Consider the following 14,486-nt stretch of genomic DNA (forward strand, 5'->3'; position numbering starts at 1 on the left):
TAAAGCAGCCACAGAGTAGAAAAAACTGTTCCCTGCCAGCATGCTGCAGAGTGGAAGTCTTGCTCTTAATAACAAAGCAGTGATCTCTCTGTAGAGGTCTGACACGTCCCCTACTGGGAAAGACCAATTAGCAAAGCTCATGCTTCTTGCTGATTGGAGAGTTTGAGCTCTGACTCAGCAGGGGGCGTGTCAGACCTCTACAGAGGGACCACAGCTTCCATACAGAGAGCAATGGTTCTTCTGTACAGCAGGCTGGCAGCGATAAGCTTTTTCACTCCATTAAAAAAATTAGATTGAAGAGTTGTATAATGCGTTACTTTGGTGCAAGTGCAATATTCTATGTAATTTAAAGTAGGCTTTAAATCTCTCTTTTTTTGCCCCTTTTAGCCAGACGCACCACCCGGGACCTTTAGGTAACCACATAGCTGTTACTAAACTTGCATCACCACAACCCGCCTACAGCTACTTTCCACCCAGCTTAAAAAAATATTGGGAAGAACACTGTATACACCCTCTAAAAAGTTTTTCCATGAAGGGAAGGAATGGAAGGCTCTATTCCAACATGGGACCCCATTATTTTCCTGTTCAGACCTGCTCAGAAATGACCATGGACACTCCAATGGGCCTAAAATGATGAAGAAGTCACAGTGACACCTAAAGAGAACTTTAAACATAAATCCTGTATTTTTTCTTTATGTTATAGTAATATTATGGGTCTGTTGTAAAAATAGTTCTTTTTGAACCCTTCGACCTCAAAACTCCCAGAGCAGAAGGTCCTGACTTGTAGGTCGAAAATATAATGAAATGACAGAAGAGACAGCTCTAATGGTACAAAGAGCACCTGTTCCCGAGACCCTCAGCTGTGTTCCAGGTTAATTGCAGGAAGGAATGTGACCTCCATCTGAAAGAGGTGCTGGGCATACTTTGGATTCCTTGCAGGGAAATCGACACTCTGGGTTTGTTTTAGGAGAGCTGAGTGCTTTGACTTCCAACTTCTGTGTACTCAGAAATGCACAAGTGGACACCTACAAATGGCATTTGGTTGTCATTTGTCTGTGCTCTCTAAGGCTGGTCCTTTCACAGGTCAACTTTCCTGCTTGCTTAAAGAAGTCTATTCAATTGTTTTATAGAATCTCTCATAAACTGATTCTTAATCCAAAAATGATAAAATGCAGAATCAAAAGAACCACAATTGGACCGGTCAGAAAATTTCCGTAAATAGCTTCTGATGGGTGTTTGGTTTATGTTTAAATAAATTTTGTATATTTATATACTTCTATCTTTATTGAGTAATAAATATAATTGGCTTTATTTATTTGATAATCTGCCTAGTCCTAGGTGATTGTATTCGGATTTCCTGCTGGATTTAAAGTGCATGCATATCCTATATTCTTTTGTTTGACCTTTTAATATTGAAATAATTTTACATAATTTATTGATTTTTTTTTGTTATACCTGTATAATAAAACCTGTTGATCCTATCAGTAATCTAGTAATGTCCTTTGATCTGTGCACTTGAAGCAGTCTCATCAGCCTTGCCTAGATAATTTCTGAGAACTACAGATGACCCCCATGGTATAGAGAGGGGGCATATATGAGGGTTGTCACCTGTTAACTGTGTTAAAACCAAATGAAAATAAAGGAGAAAATGCCTTGCAAATGTAGCCATTCCTTCTAAGAACTGGTAAACTGCAAAAAAAATCAATTTATTATTGTTATTATTATTATTAGGAGGAGAGGACCCTGCCCTGAAGAGCTTACAATCTAGGTGGGGGAAGTAACACACAACAGAAGATATGTAGTGGTGGGAAGTAGTGGCGGTTTCAAAACAAAAGAAGATAGGTAGGCAAGTTTGAAAAATTGGGTTTTGAGTGCTCTTTTAAATGAGGAAAATAGGAGCAAGACGAATAGGACGAGGAAAACCATTCCAGAGAATCGTGGCAGCTCTAGAGAAGTCTTGGATCCATGCGTGTGATGAGGTTATGAGTGAGGAAGTCATTAGCAGGTCATTGGAGGAGAGAGGAGAGCGGCTGGAGGAGTACTTTTTTATCAGGTTGGAAGGGTAAGTGGGACAAGAACTGTGGAGGGATTTGAAGGCAAAGCACAGGAGCTTGAGTTTGATTCTCAGGTGAATTTATGGGTTTAGCTATACTTTCAGCCCTAATAATTTTCCCATTTTACCTCTGAACCTAATACTGAAATGCAAATATTACTCTGCAGGCTCATATGTATAGGTAAAATAGTTGTGCCAATATTAGTTTTGCAGTAAAAATGACTCGAGCCAAAACAAACTGTCCCTGTGATATAAATCTGACAAAAATATTGGCAGTGACATATATACCAAGATGAGGGCACCAAATGCGTGCCTGACATGCCATAGCAGGAGCCGGGCACTGCAGTCCAAGAGAATAACATAACAGAGCTGGTATAAATTTTCCAGTCCACTGGCACTTCCAGGACTCCAGCCCTTCTCAGCAGCTCCCATGGAACTGACTCAGATAAGGTATTCATGCAGCAGCTGTTACTGAATAGATGATAAACCAGTCAGACACCCTCCCCCAGCTTCTAATTCACCACCCTGGAAGAATGGGAACAAAAGAATCCCAGGCTTCCTTCAATCTTCCCCTGATGGAGCATCTTTTTTTAATGACTGAACACATTAAAGGCTGCAAACCATAGCAAGAATTAAAGGGCCACTAAACATTAACTACACGCCGGTATGTGCTAAAAAGTTTTCTGGAATGAGCATGACAGAGTTTCAGAAACTTACATGCATGGGCACTGCAATGGGAGAACGTGGGTACAACTCCAAGCAGATTGAATAATTACATAAAATAAGCCATTTATGGAAATATCATCCATGCTTTAACATTTAAGTAATTTATTTTCAATATTTTTTCATTAAGGTAATACTTTCTTGTTGTAGGAAACATTGTCTGGAAACTTTATGGTATGTGGTGACAACGTTCTGTCCACATCTAGCGATTGTTCTCCTTTGTTGCCACCCTGTCACATTGTCCCACATTGTCACCATCAGGAAGCCTGAAACATAATTCATAATGTAATGCATATACAGTGTTTAACCCAGCTGGCTCTACTCTCTGCTAGGTATGCCTGGAAAACAAGACTTGCTGAACAGAACAGTTCACACAGATTTACTTATGATTTAGATGTTTGCCAGGAGTTCTGATTTAAGATGATGCTAATATAACTGGAAGTATGGAAGTTTGTAAGTAATATGACAGCGAAGCACTGCCTACAGGCACAGCGCAGCTCATATTAGCCTTGAATGTCAGATAACAAAAACCAGAACTATACACATAATGTTTTCAGTAAAATAGGGCCCATTCACAATTGTGCATGGTCTCAATGTGCAAGACATGGAAGCTCACCTGTGCACATGTGAAAATGGAATCCTAGCACATTGCGCCTGATTTATTAAAGCTCTCTGCTAGCAAATATTTTGAATCCTGGACCAGATCCATTCCAGGTTTGCTGGATCACCCAGCTTCACTGGTGAAAGTATATCCTCTCCAGTCTTATAGAGCTTTAGTAAATCAGGCCCAGTGTACAGAAGAGCCCAATGCACTGCAATGCAATGCAAACATACATAATGCATGTGCATTGGCTGTATGGGGCTATTAAAAATATTATTCATTTTGCGATGTGTTGGTAGTCTGTTCATATTAAATGGGCGGCCTTTGCACAACACATATTATAACAACACAACTACATGTGAAGTCCTAAATAGGTAAGAAAGTTTTAGGAAGCTATAAAAACTTAGCTATCACACACGTGCCTGGTGGCTATGCCGAGACACAATGCACAGGCATGGTCCACCCATCTAGAAGCAATGTCCAGCAGATAATACTAATATGAATGCACACATATTAGAAAAGGCTAGAAGAGCTAAACGAGGCTGGAGAAGGTTTACAACACCCAGATGCCATACACATTTAAAAAAATGGAGGAAACACTATTTATTGGTAATTGTCTGTAATAGCCAGTTGAGAGAGTGATACAGAAAAGACAGGATTTTGTAGGGCAACATTTTTTTCTGAAAACTGAACTTTTATTTAATTAATCATACTAAAAACTAAACAGAGTCCTCCTGCGCTAGACCTGGGCTAACACAGGTTCACAGTTTGAAAGATCATAGATTAATTACAGCATATTAGAGCAATGTATGCATACAGCAAAAACATGTATCCCTTACTGACGCCTTTTGCTCCGCACGGCTTCCTCAGGGGACTGGGAAACCTTAAGCGTTACAATGATATATAGTGTAATCAATATGATGCAATGAAAACTCATGAATACACAACAATTAAAACTGTAATACACTGTTCTTTAGCAAACTTAATATTACCCAATTATAGTTTAGATTGCTACTTAAACGATCCAGCTCCCCAGATATTGCAAAGGATTCCAAATAACTTCCTTCAATACACTGAACTTGTATTGTTGTAGTGACACAACTTTGGACTTTGTACAGCGCTGTGTAATATGATGGCGCTATATAAATACTGTGTAATAATAAATATAATATAACATCCTTTAAAGTTTTCAAAGCCCTCATTCCCTACCCCCTCCTCCCTTTTGTCATCATCTCTCCAAGACAATCTTCACTATGGACACAGAGAGCCCCAACAGAGAGGAAGATCTTGGGCATTTTTTTTGTCCTCAAAGTAGAGGAGAAGGGAATGACAAATTCTTTAGAGTGAGATCACAGGCACAGACAATACAGAACTTCCAGCAGCCACAAGCCTCCCTGCTGCTGCCAGGTTAACCCTTCACAAGTCATCTGGGGCACTTAGCAAGATGTCAGCACATGTTTGTAATGGTACAGCTGGTTAGATCTCCGTATATAACCTAATAACAAATTTGTCTCAGGGCTGGTTATATGCAAATCATCCCATTTCCAAAATCAAGGAACCGGAAAAATTTGTTGTCTCTGCCTGCCTCACTTTAATGCAACTGGGAGAGAATAGAGATAATTTTTACCTGTCCCTCTATTGTGATTGACACATAAACAAAAGCTGCAGTCATTTTCTTCCTGAATTAGACAAATTAACATTTGTGTAATGTGAATGATATAGCAATGCATGGTAACGCATGATGAATATTATGCTGTGCTGCAGTGCCATTTATTTTGAATGCCGCCTTAATGCAATGCTTCAAAACTCATTCCCCAAGTGACAAAGTGAATCCTCTCTGTATCATAAAAAGAATGCAAGCCCAATAAAACCTGTGTTGTCATGTGTTGGCCACCCATCCTACCCTTCATGCTGAAACACAAAAGGATGTTCCCTAAGGTGTTGCCACAAGGTTGGAAGGGCACATAATGTCTTACTATGCTACAACATTAAAAGTACTAATCACTGGTAACACCTGAACTTAAAAATTCCACATACATTTGGCCATTCAGTCGGTGCAATGATCTGGTGTAATCCAACATTTACTCCTATGCAGTATTAAGTAAATGGTGCAGAGAGCTTACACTCTATTTCCATTTCTGACATGAGTAAATCCCTGGATAAGTGTTGTATGTCAGGTAACAAGAGCTGTCCTGTAAATGAATGTCCTGAGAGAGACATATTGCAGCCAGTAACTTCATTGTTTAGCTTACTCTACAGAAAACATTAATAATTCACACCAGACACATTTCAAAGATGAGCTGATGATACCAGACGTAACAAGAAGGCTTTAAATCTTTACGATCGGTAGGTTTAAAATAAGCTCTAACTTCCATCAAACATCATTACCATCTTAGAAAATTGGCAGCTGAATTTAGTTTCTTTTGTGTTGGTGATACAGGACTAGAAGAATAAAGACAAATCTTCCATCTGGCTCCAACAAACCAGCCCCACTGAAGATTTGAGGTCTATAGTCTAAAATCCCCCAAATACCCAACACATGGTCTGGTCACAAGTCCAGCGTTCAATCCAGAAAAATTTTCAAGCTAGGTGTCAAGAAACTGTAGGCAGGTGGCAGCCCCTGTATTGTGGCCCAACTCCTCAGTAACCACCCAAAAACAGCCGGGTGGTTCCTGAAAAGTGCCGGATGGTGCGCCCAGCTAAAGGGGCTTGGGGAGAACACAGAAGTCAATTAGTCACTAATAGGCTTTTGGCTGTGCAATGGTTTATGGTGTACCCATGCCTTTGGGAACCAAACTGAAAGCCCAGATCAGATATTTTCACCATATCCTTGCCACTAGGTTACCTTCATTATATATTTTAGCAAAAAGCCTTTGTGTGTTCCTTCAAAACTAGATTAAATTTATGTTCAGGACCCAACTTCAGGGCCATCCGATCCAATAATAAATCCTTCTCTCCCTGAAAAGTGACTTGGCAGCCAATGGAGACTTTCTGGGCCCGTAGCTGGAGGGGTTTTTGTCCTAAAATCAGGCCCAAGAAAGTGAAACCAGTTGCAGAAAGGTGCAAACAGAGTTTTCTGGATAATAAAGGCAATTCTTAGAGTCTTATGATGTCAGCTGGTAAACTTTGAGCACATGTTTGATAACTGTCACCGTGAACAATTGTAAATGATCCTTTCCAGTGATAGTAGAATGAACCAGTGCTGTACAGACAGAGCTGTGTTGTTCTATAGTGTGCGGGGGAAGAGATGAAGGAGGCACCCCAGCAGCATACTCCCTGGGTGAAACATCAGTGGGTATTCCTTTCAATTGTTTAGTGATCCAGCAGGGCAGCAGGAGACAATTGTTAGATTTCTACTTGATACTATAACAAACATTTGTCTTGACTATGAAAATCTAACATACCTATACCGCTTTAGGCTTGTATTTAATCCATTAAATCCTAATTAATGTCTTGCATATTTCCATAGTATATAGCATAATTTTCACTCCAGTGCTCTGTGTTGGCAGAGCAGAGTAATAGCCACATCTCTGCACAAGTGTATTGTAGAGGAATAGAAGAGGACATGTCTGACCCAGCCTGTTCTTAAATGCTAATCTCTGAGTCTGCTGGGTTTGTATAGATCTATCGTGTGTACAATATCTGCGAACGATCGTGTCGTTATCTGTATGTACAGGATCGGTGCTATACGATCATTCGCAGATATCGTGCAGGATCGCTCGTCGTTCGTTTACCAACGATAATAATTGGAAGTGTGTACGTAGCTTTAGAGTCTTATGATGTCAGCTGGTAAACTTTGAGCACATGTTTGATAATTGTCACCGTGAACAATTGTAAATGATCCTTTCCAGTGATAGTAGAATGAACCAGTGCTGTACAGACAGAGCTGTGTTGTTCTATGGTAGGTGGGGAGAAGAGATGAAGGAGGCACCCCGCAGCATACTCCCTGGGTGAAACATCAGTGGGTATTCCTTTCAATTGTTTAGTGATCCAGCAGGGCAGATCACCAAACAACAGCAGGAGACAATTGTTAGATTTCTACTTGATACTACAACAAACATTTGTCTTGACTATGAAAATCTAACATACCTATACCGCTTTAGGCTTGTATTTAATCCATTAAATCCTAATTAAAGTCTTGCATATTTCCATAGTATATAGCATAATTTTCACTCCAGTGCTCTGTGTTGGCAGAGCAGAGTAATAGCCACACCCTCTGCACAAGTGTATTGTAGAGGAATAGAAGAGGACATGTCTGACCCAGCCTGTTCTTAAATGCTAATCTCTGAGTCTGCTGGGTTTGTATAGACACACTTCACAACAGCTGTAACAACAAGAAAGAGGAGATAAGACTAAGAAATTGGTGGCCTTGGACCTCAGATATCTGTCCGGTTCACTTTGCTGTCATTAGCAGAGGTAGAATAGTTGCAGCTATTAATATTACATGGCTGGGCTTGCTTGCAGCAGTCACAATGGGCTGAGTGAGGGCGTTTGAAGACCCATTGACAAATCCATTTTTTTGTTTGACTGACAACTCACAGTAAAAAAAAAGAAAAAATAAATAAAAAATGTCACAGTCAATGCTTGCATACAAGGCAATGCAAAGGTGCTTTTCCATACATCCAAAGTGCAATATGCACCAACCACAAAGACTCAGCACCAAGCACCGGCTTCCATCAACAAGCAAGCAGATGAAATCTGTCAGCCGGGAGGGTTAAAATGGATTGTTCAGCTGTAAGTCAATACACTCATTTCCAAAACACACAAACAGGGACAGTGTTTAGTGACAGTCCCTATCACTCAGCTGAGCTCCAGAGACAGAGGCACAAAGGCCATCAGACTGCTCCAGAAAACCAAAGCACAAAGACCATCAGACTCTTACACTCCCAATTGTGAATTTTCTTGGATATTCCATGAGGCATGGATGAGTGAAGTGCACATACAAGAAGTGCATTTCCCAGGAGGCAACATTCACCTACCGGTCAATATGAAAAAAAAATGCATTCTGATTTATTGGAGTTTCCAAGATCAGTCAAGGGCAGTTTTTACAATGTATAACAAAACAGCCAGCACCCCCTGTGACTTTATTGCACCAGCCTAGAAGAAAAGACTTTGAACTAAAAACAGCTTTGTGAAAAATATCACCAGGCTGCTAATAGTTATAAAACCATATGGAGCAGGAGACAAGGCACCATGGGGGGAAGGAAGGTGGTGGTGATGGGGGGGGGGTGATAATTTAAAAATGATCATGAACATTGGATAAAAGTTACATGATACAATTTTTTACAGAAAAAAAGCAAGTGTAAATTGTGCAAACCTTCAGACCTAAACTTACAATTGTTTCCTGTCTTTTCCTATGGTAGTATCACATCTGCCAACACAAGTCTGCCAACTTTGTGCAATTATATTTGACCTTTTTGGAAATATCACACTGGGTTCATTAAAATCTATCACCAAATAAGATAAAACATCTGCCATTCTATTGTGTGCTACTTCCACCTCCTAGATTGTAAGCTCTTCTGGGCAGGGTCCTCTTCTCCTCCTGTGTCACTGTTTGTATCTGTCTGTCATTTGTAACACCTGTTTAATGTATAGCACTGCATAATAGGTTGGTGCTATAAAAATCCTGTTTATTATTATTATTATCATCATTATTATTATTATTATTATTATTATTATTATTATTAATAATAATAATAATAATAATAATAATAAAAAAATTATTATTGTCCAGCTGCATTCTTTAAAGGCAGCCACAGCCTAAGCAGAAAAAAAGGAATGCTGTAGAGAAGGGTCACTACTCTCTCTCTATAGAAAGCAGAAGTCTCTCTGTAGAGGTCTGGAACACCCTCTGTTGAGGAGAATGAGCACTGCTGAATGGGAAGATCTAGCTCTAACTTGGAACTTTGCAGAGGGGACACTGCTTCCATGTAGAAAGCAAGAATCCTACGCTAAAGCATTCCTGCAGGGGACAGCTGTGGCTGCTTTCTAAAGGAATGGAACTAGGAGACATTGCACAATGTGATTAATGGACACATGGATGAATCTTACATGAGGGGGTCTGTGACAACTGTCCATTTTTGAAACCGAATGAAAGATTTAGACCTGTCATCATATTGAGCACTTGATTCATTTTTCCCAAGGGGAAGTTCAAATTATTGGCTCCAGTGCAAGATATCTTTATGAACAACCCAGTGCTTGGCCCTTTGGTGTATGTAATGTTATTTGAATATTGCTAATGATGCTCCTACCTTCAATAGAATAAAAGGGGCAGCAATACCAAGGTTTTCTAATAATTGAATATGTTGCTTGCATTTATTTCTAAATCTTTTGTATGAAATAAACAATGCGATTCTGTAAAATTGCAATCTACAGTTCACTGAGGCTAGATCTAACTGAATGATATTGGGTTATGACATGCAATAAAACAAAGGAAAAAATTCAAAACATTCACAGATGTCGTGTTACATATACAGAATGCAGTAAGCTCCAGCAACGCCATCACACCAAAATTACCAAATTGTACACTAGGAGAACCATATATGATATCATTTCTTTTGCAAATGCAAGCACAGGTGTCAGTGAAGCCCTTAACCAGAGTCAACAACCAATCACAAACCAGCTTTTAACAAATACTTTGCAGCCAGTTTAATGGAAGAAGAATTCTGGTTGGTTACTGTACATGATCTGCAAATTTTTTGTTTCGTACAGCCTGCGCTGCATATCAATGTGTTAGCTCACAGAGAAGCAGCAAGTTGTAACAAAGACTGGCAATCTTATTTTCACTTTGAAACATTATACATCAAAACAGCTTGGATTCTGTTCGTAGTTAAATGATCTGTTTTGCCTCTGTATATAAAAAGGCTTCTAATTCAATTCTTACTCCCTGGTGGGACATATTCTGAAAACTGCAAATTATGGAACTGTTTTCACCCTAATAATACACAACAGCCACGGGGGACACTAATGGTTCAGCGATGCCTGCAAATAGTGTATAATGGGTTGTTAAAACAGGCACAATTAACCACTTACGTGCCGCCCCAGCAGGATCTGCAATGAAAAATGATAGAGTAAAATTCCAGCAACATTTTGATGAATGGTATACGTTAATAAATAGCTCAGGGGAACCTGTAATCTAGCAATTCATTAACTAAGAATCCCAGATAGTAAGGCAAGCTGGGATTTGTAGTTCTTTAATGATGGTGGAAATAGTTTGCCGCGACATATTAGAACCTATGTGAAAAAAGCACTTGAATGACTGAAACATCTAAATTATATATTAATGAACTTCTGGATGAGAATCCTCAGTCTCAGTCTTAATTGCCAACAGCATAACCAGTAACCAATAGTTTCCCCCATTATTTGTACACAGATCCATATATTCTCTATTGGAAACCACATAGCTATATGTTCCCCAAAATAAGACCACAGACCCATATGTGTTCATCAAAGGACCACAAATCCATAAAGTTCCCATAATAGAACTACAGACCTATAGATTGGACTATTATAAGTACACAGACTAATATACTCGTTATCACATGATTACAGGTGACCTATAAAAAAGATCACCCATAGACTCCCCAGATCTATAGTTTCCACCATCACAAGACTGTAGACCCATAGATTCCCAATTACAAGACCTTAAGTCAACACATTCCTCGTAACAGAAACACAGACCTATTGATTCCCTATATTAGAACCAAAGACCCATAGTCTCTACGTTACAGAACAACAGAACCAAAGATTCCCCATCATAGGACCGCACACGTCAACAGATTCCCCATTATAGGGCCACAACCCCAATGATTGCAACCACAGAGTCACAGACTCATAAGTTCCACTTTCTAAAAACACAGAACCATAGATTCCACCAACATAAAACCTCAAACACATATATTCCATATTATAGGACCAGATAGTCACAGATTCTCTAATACAGGGTCACAAATCCACAAAGTCCCCATCACTGCACCACAGACCACAAAGACTCCCCATTGCAATGCTACATTGCCACAGGTTATCCATCATAGCACCACAGATCCATTCATTCTACCATTAAAGGAACAAAGACCCAAGGACTTTGCATCATAAGATACCATTCTTACATACCCAATCATTGGACCATTAGGTGGGCACAGATTGATCAGAACCCTTGTCAAAGGACCACAGACCCAACGTACTCCATCAGAGGACCACAAACATATCAGAGTCCCTGTCAAAGGACCAAAGACCCATAGTTTACCATCATAAGCCTACAAATTCATACCTTCACCTCCACAGTTCCTTATTTTTAAACTTCAATCACAAGAGTCCATGTCATAGGACCAAAGAACCATTGACCTAGCTAAAGAGCTAAAGAATCTCCATCCATGAATCACAAATCCATTGATTCCAATAAATACAGAAACCCACTGACTGCATTATTGCATCACATTCGTATAAACCCATTATGGGACTACAGACCAATAGCTCCCCACAAAAAGACCACAGACTAATTACAGTCCTTGTCAAAGGACCAAAGACTTAAAGTTTTCCATCAAACAACCTCAAACAGGTCAGAATCCCGTATCCAAGGACCAAAGACCCACAGACTCACCATCATAAGCCTACAAATTTATATCCTCACCACCACAGTTCCTTATCTTGGAACCACAAAGAGTCCCTGTCATATGACCGCAGACCCAAATAACCAACCGACATAAGACCATAGACCCATAGATTCCATAATATAGGACCACATACTCATAGATTCTCAATGATAGGGTCACAAATCCACAGAATCCCTATCATATGACAACAGACCCATAGGTCCCCTAACACAATACCATAAAGCCACAAATTCTCCTTCACAGAACGACATATCCATTGACTCCTGCATTATAGGAACAGAGACCCAAAGACTTTGCATTACAAGATCTCACTCCTATATACCCTATTATTGCACCATCGGGTGACTACAGATCAGAGCTTTTGTCAAAGGACCAAAGACTGATTAAATTTCCATCATAAGCCTACAGACCGATAGCCTCACCACCACAGTTCCTTATGTTAGAACAATCACAAAGAGTCCCTGTCGTAGGGTCACAGACCTGTAGAGCCCTCATCAAAGGATCAAAGACCCGTAGAACCCCCATCATAACACGCCAGACCCATTGCCACCTTTTTATAAGAGCACAGACCTATTAGTGGACCACAGACCTATAGATCCTCCATCATGGGGTCAAAGACATCATGGGATCACATACCCATGGAACCCCCATCATTGGATCACATAACCATAGAACCCCTATCATTGGAGCAAATAACCATAGAACCCCTATCAAAGGATCATAGACCCATTGATCCTCCATCATAGGATCACAGACCTATAGAACCCCTATCATGGCAGCACATACTCATTGATCCTCCATCAAAGGATCAAATAACCATAGAACCCCTATCATACCATCACATAACCATAGAATCCCTGTCATAGGATCAAATAACCATAGAACCCCTATCATTGGATCACATAACCATAGAAAACCTACCGGTATCATAAGATCACAGACCCAAAGAACCCCCATCATAAGATCACAGACCCAAAGAACCCCCATCATAGGATCACAGACCCAGAGAACCCCTATCATAGGATCACAGACCCAGAGAACCCCTATCATAGGGTCACAGACCCAGAGAACCCCTATCATAGGGTCACAGACCCAGAGAACCCCTATCATAGGGTCACAGACCCAGAGAACCCCTATCATTGGGTCACATAACCATAGAACTTCCATCATAACATGCCAAACCCATTCCTACTTCATCATTCGAGCACAGACCCATTAGCGGACCACAGACCTGTAGATTCTCCTAAGGATCATACAACTTTTTTTTTCATTTAAAATACAATTAAAAGTCTACAGAAAAAGCAAGCAAGTCAATAACTTAAACCAGCATGAAAAAACTTACTGTCACTCTGCAGCATCAGAAACCTGAATCCCAGAGCCATGTCCAGGGATAAATTTCCCAAGTCTGGGCGAATCCCTGGAGATGTGAGCCATGCCTGTGCACACATTCTGCAAAGTGAGTGAAGTTTTCCTATCCATCAGGATGACAGCACATAAGTGCACTTGTGCTATATATCAGTAAGTGTCAGAGAACAAAAATCCCCAGCACAAGTGTTCATCCCTTGTGAGGTTAGGAAAAACAGAAACTGCAAAGCTGCTAGTACATCATCCTTACCTGAGTGCAAGCTCTGCTTCCCAGATGTGTGTAATAATCCACAGGGAGCCTGGCAGTGTCCTGGTGCCACCTACAATCCAGCCAGCAGCACCATGCAGGTGCCCCAATGACCAGCCCAGGTCTGGCCAGGATTTTTTTCCTTTGTTCCAGTTGAGGTGTTGCCCTTAGACAGGTCCTCTTTGTCTCAGTCTGGGGTCATCACGCCTCTCAGCATGTTGCAAGGTGTCTCTTCTCAATTCCTGGCATTTAAAAAGATCTGTTGCTCCTCTGGGATTCCCTTACTGCATTCCTGGTTTGTGCCACATGACCCCTTTGTCCTGTGATCTCCTGCGACTTGCGATGGTCTCATCCAGGTCCCAGCATCGCTGCGCTTTGCCCGATCAGCTCCTCTTCTGTCCCCTCCAGATTTCAATCTGCCTCCTCTCCGCTTTCCCCAACTCAATGGTCACAGCCCCGCCCCTCTGGACACGCCCCCCGTGCGGCGCAGCAGCCCTGCCAGGCTTGGAAATCGGATCAATATTTGCATAGCCACACCCACATGCCGCTGGTGCTCGCCTGGCCATGCCCCTCCTCCTTTCTGCTCCCAGGCAGCTCCTGCACAATGGGAATATGGGAGCAAAATGTTCCTGCGGTGTCACCTCCATTTCTGCTCTGCATTGATAGCTGCCTAACAACCACATTCACACAATTATATAGAGCTCTCCATGCACCCAGCCAGACTGCACAGGCTTGCTAAACTCTTTTCAGTCTGATTTATTATATATCATGATTATAGAAAGTGCAAGACATAGCAGAGGGAGAGAACCCCCCCCCCCCCCCCCCCGTAAATTAGGGCCAATGATTCAGGTCAAATCCTCTTGCATCACTTCCATAGGTCCATCA

The 14,486-nt window shown here is 40.9% G+C and overlaps 1 protein-coding gene across 1 annotated transcript in view; it reads right to left on the reverse strand.

The window, feature by feature from the left end:
• Positions 1-14,011, reverse strand: part of PLXNB1 (plexin B1) — a 132,373-nt gene extending 118,362 nt beyond the window's left edge. Inside the window, exon 1 of the mRNA XM_072420707.1 lies at positions 13,605-14,011. The gene's annotated coding sequence lies outside the window, so the exon portion shown is untranslated. The remainder of the gene's footprint in view (positions 1-13,604) is intronic.
• Positions 14,012-14,486: the final 475 nt, after the last annotated feature.

Source organism: Pyxicephalus adspersus, chromosome 8 (genome assembly GCF_032062135.1).
Source record: "Pyxicephalus adspersus chromosome 8, UCB_Pads_2.0, whole genome shotgun sequence".
Lineage (NCBI taxonomy): Eukaryota > Metazoa > Chordata > Amphibia > Anura > Pyxicephalidae > Pyxicephalus > Pyxicephalus adspersus.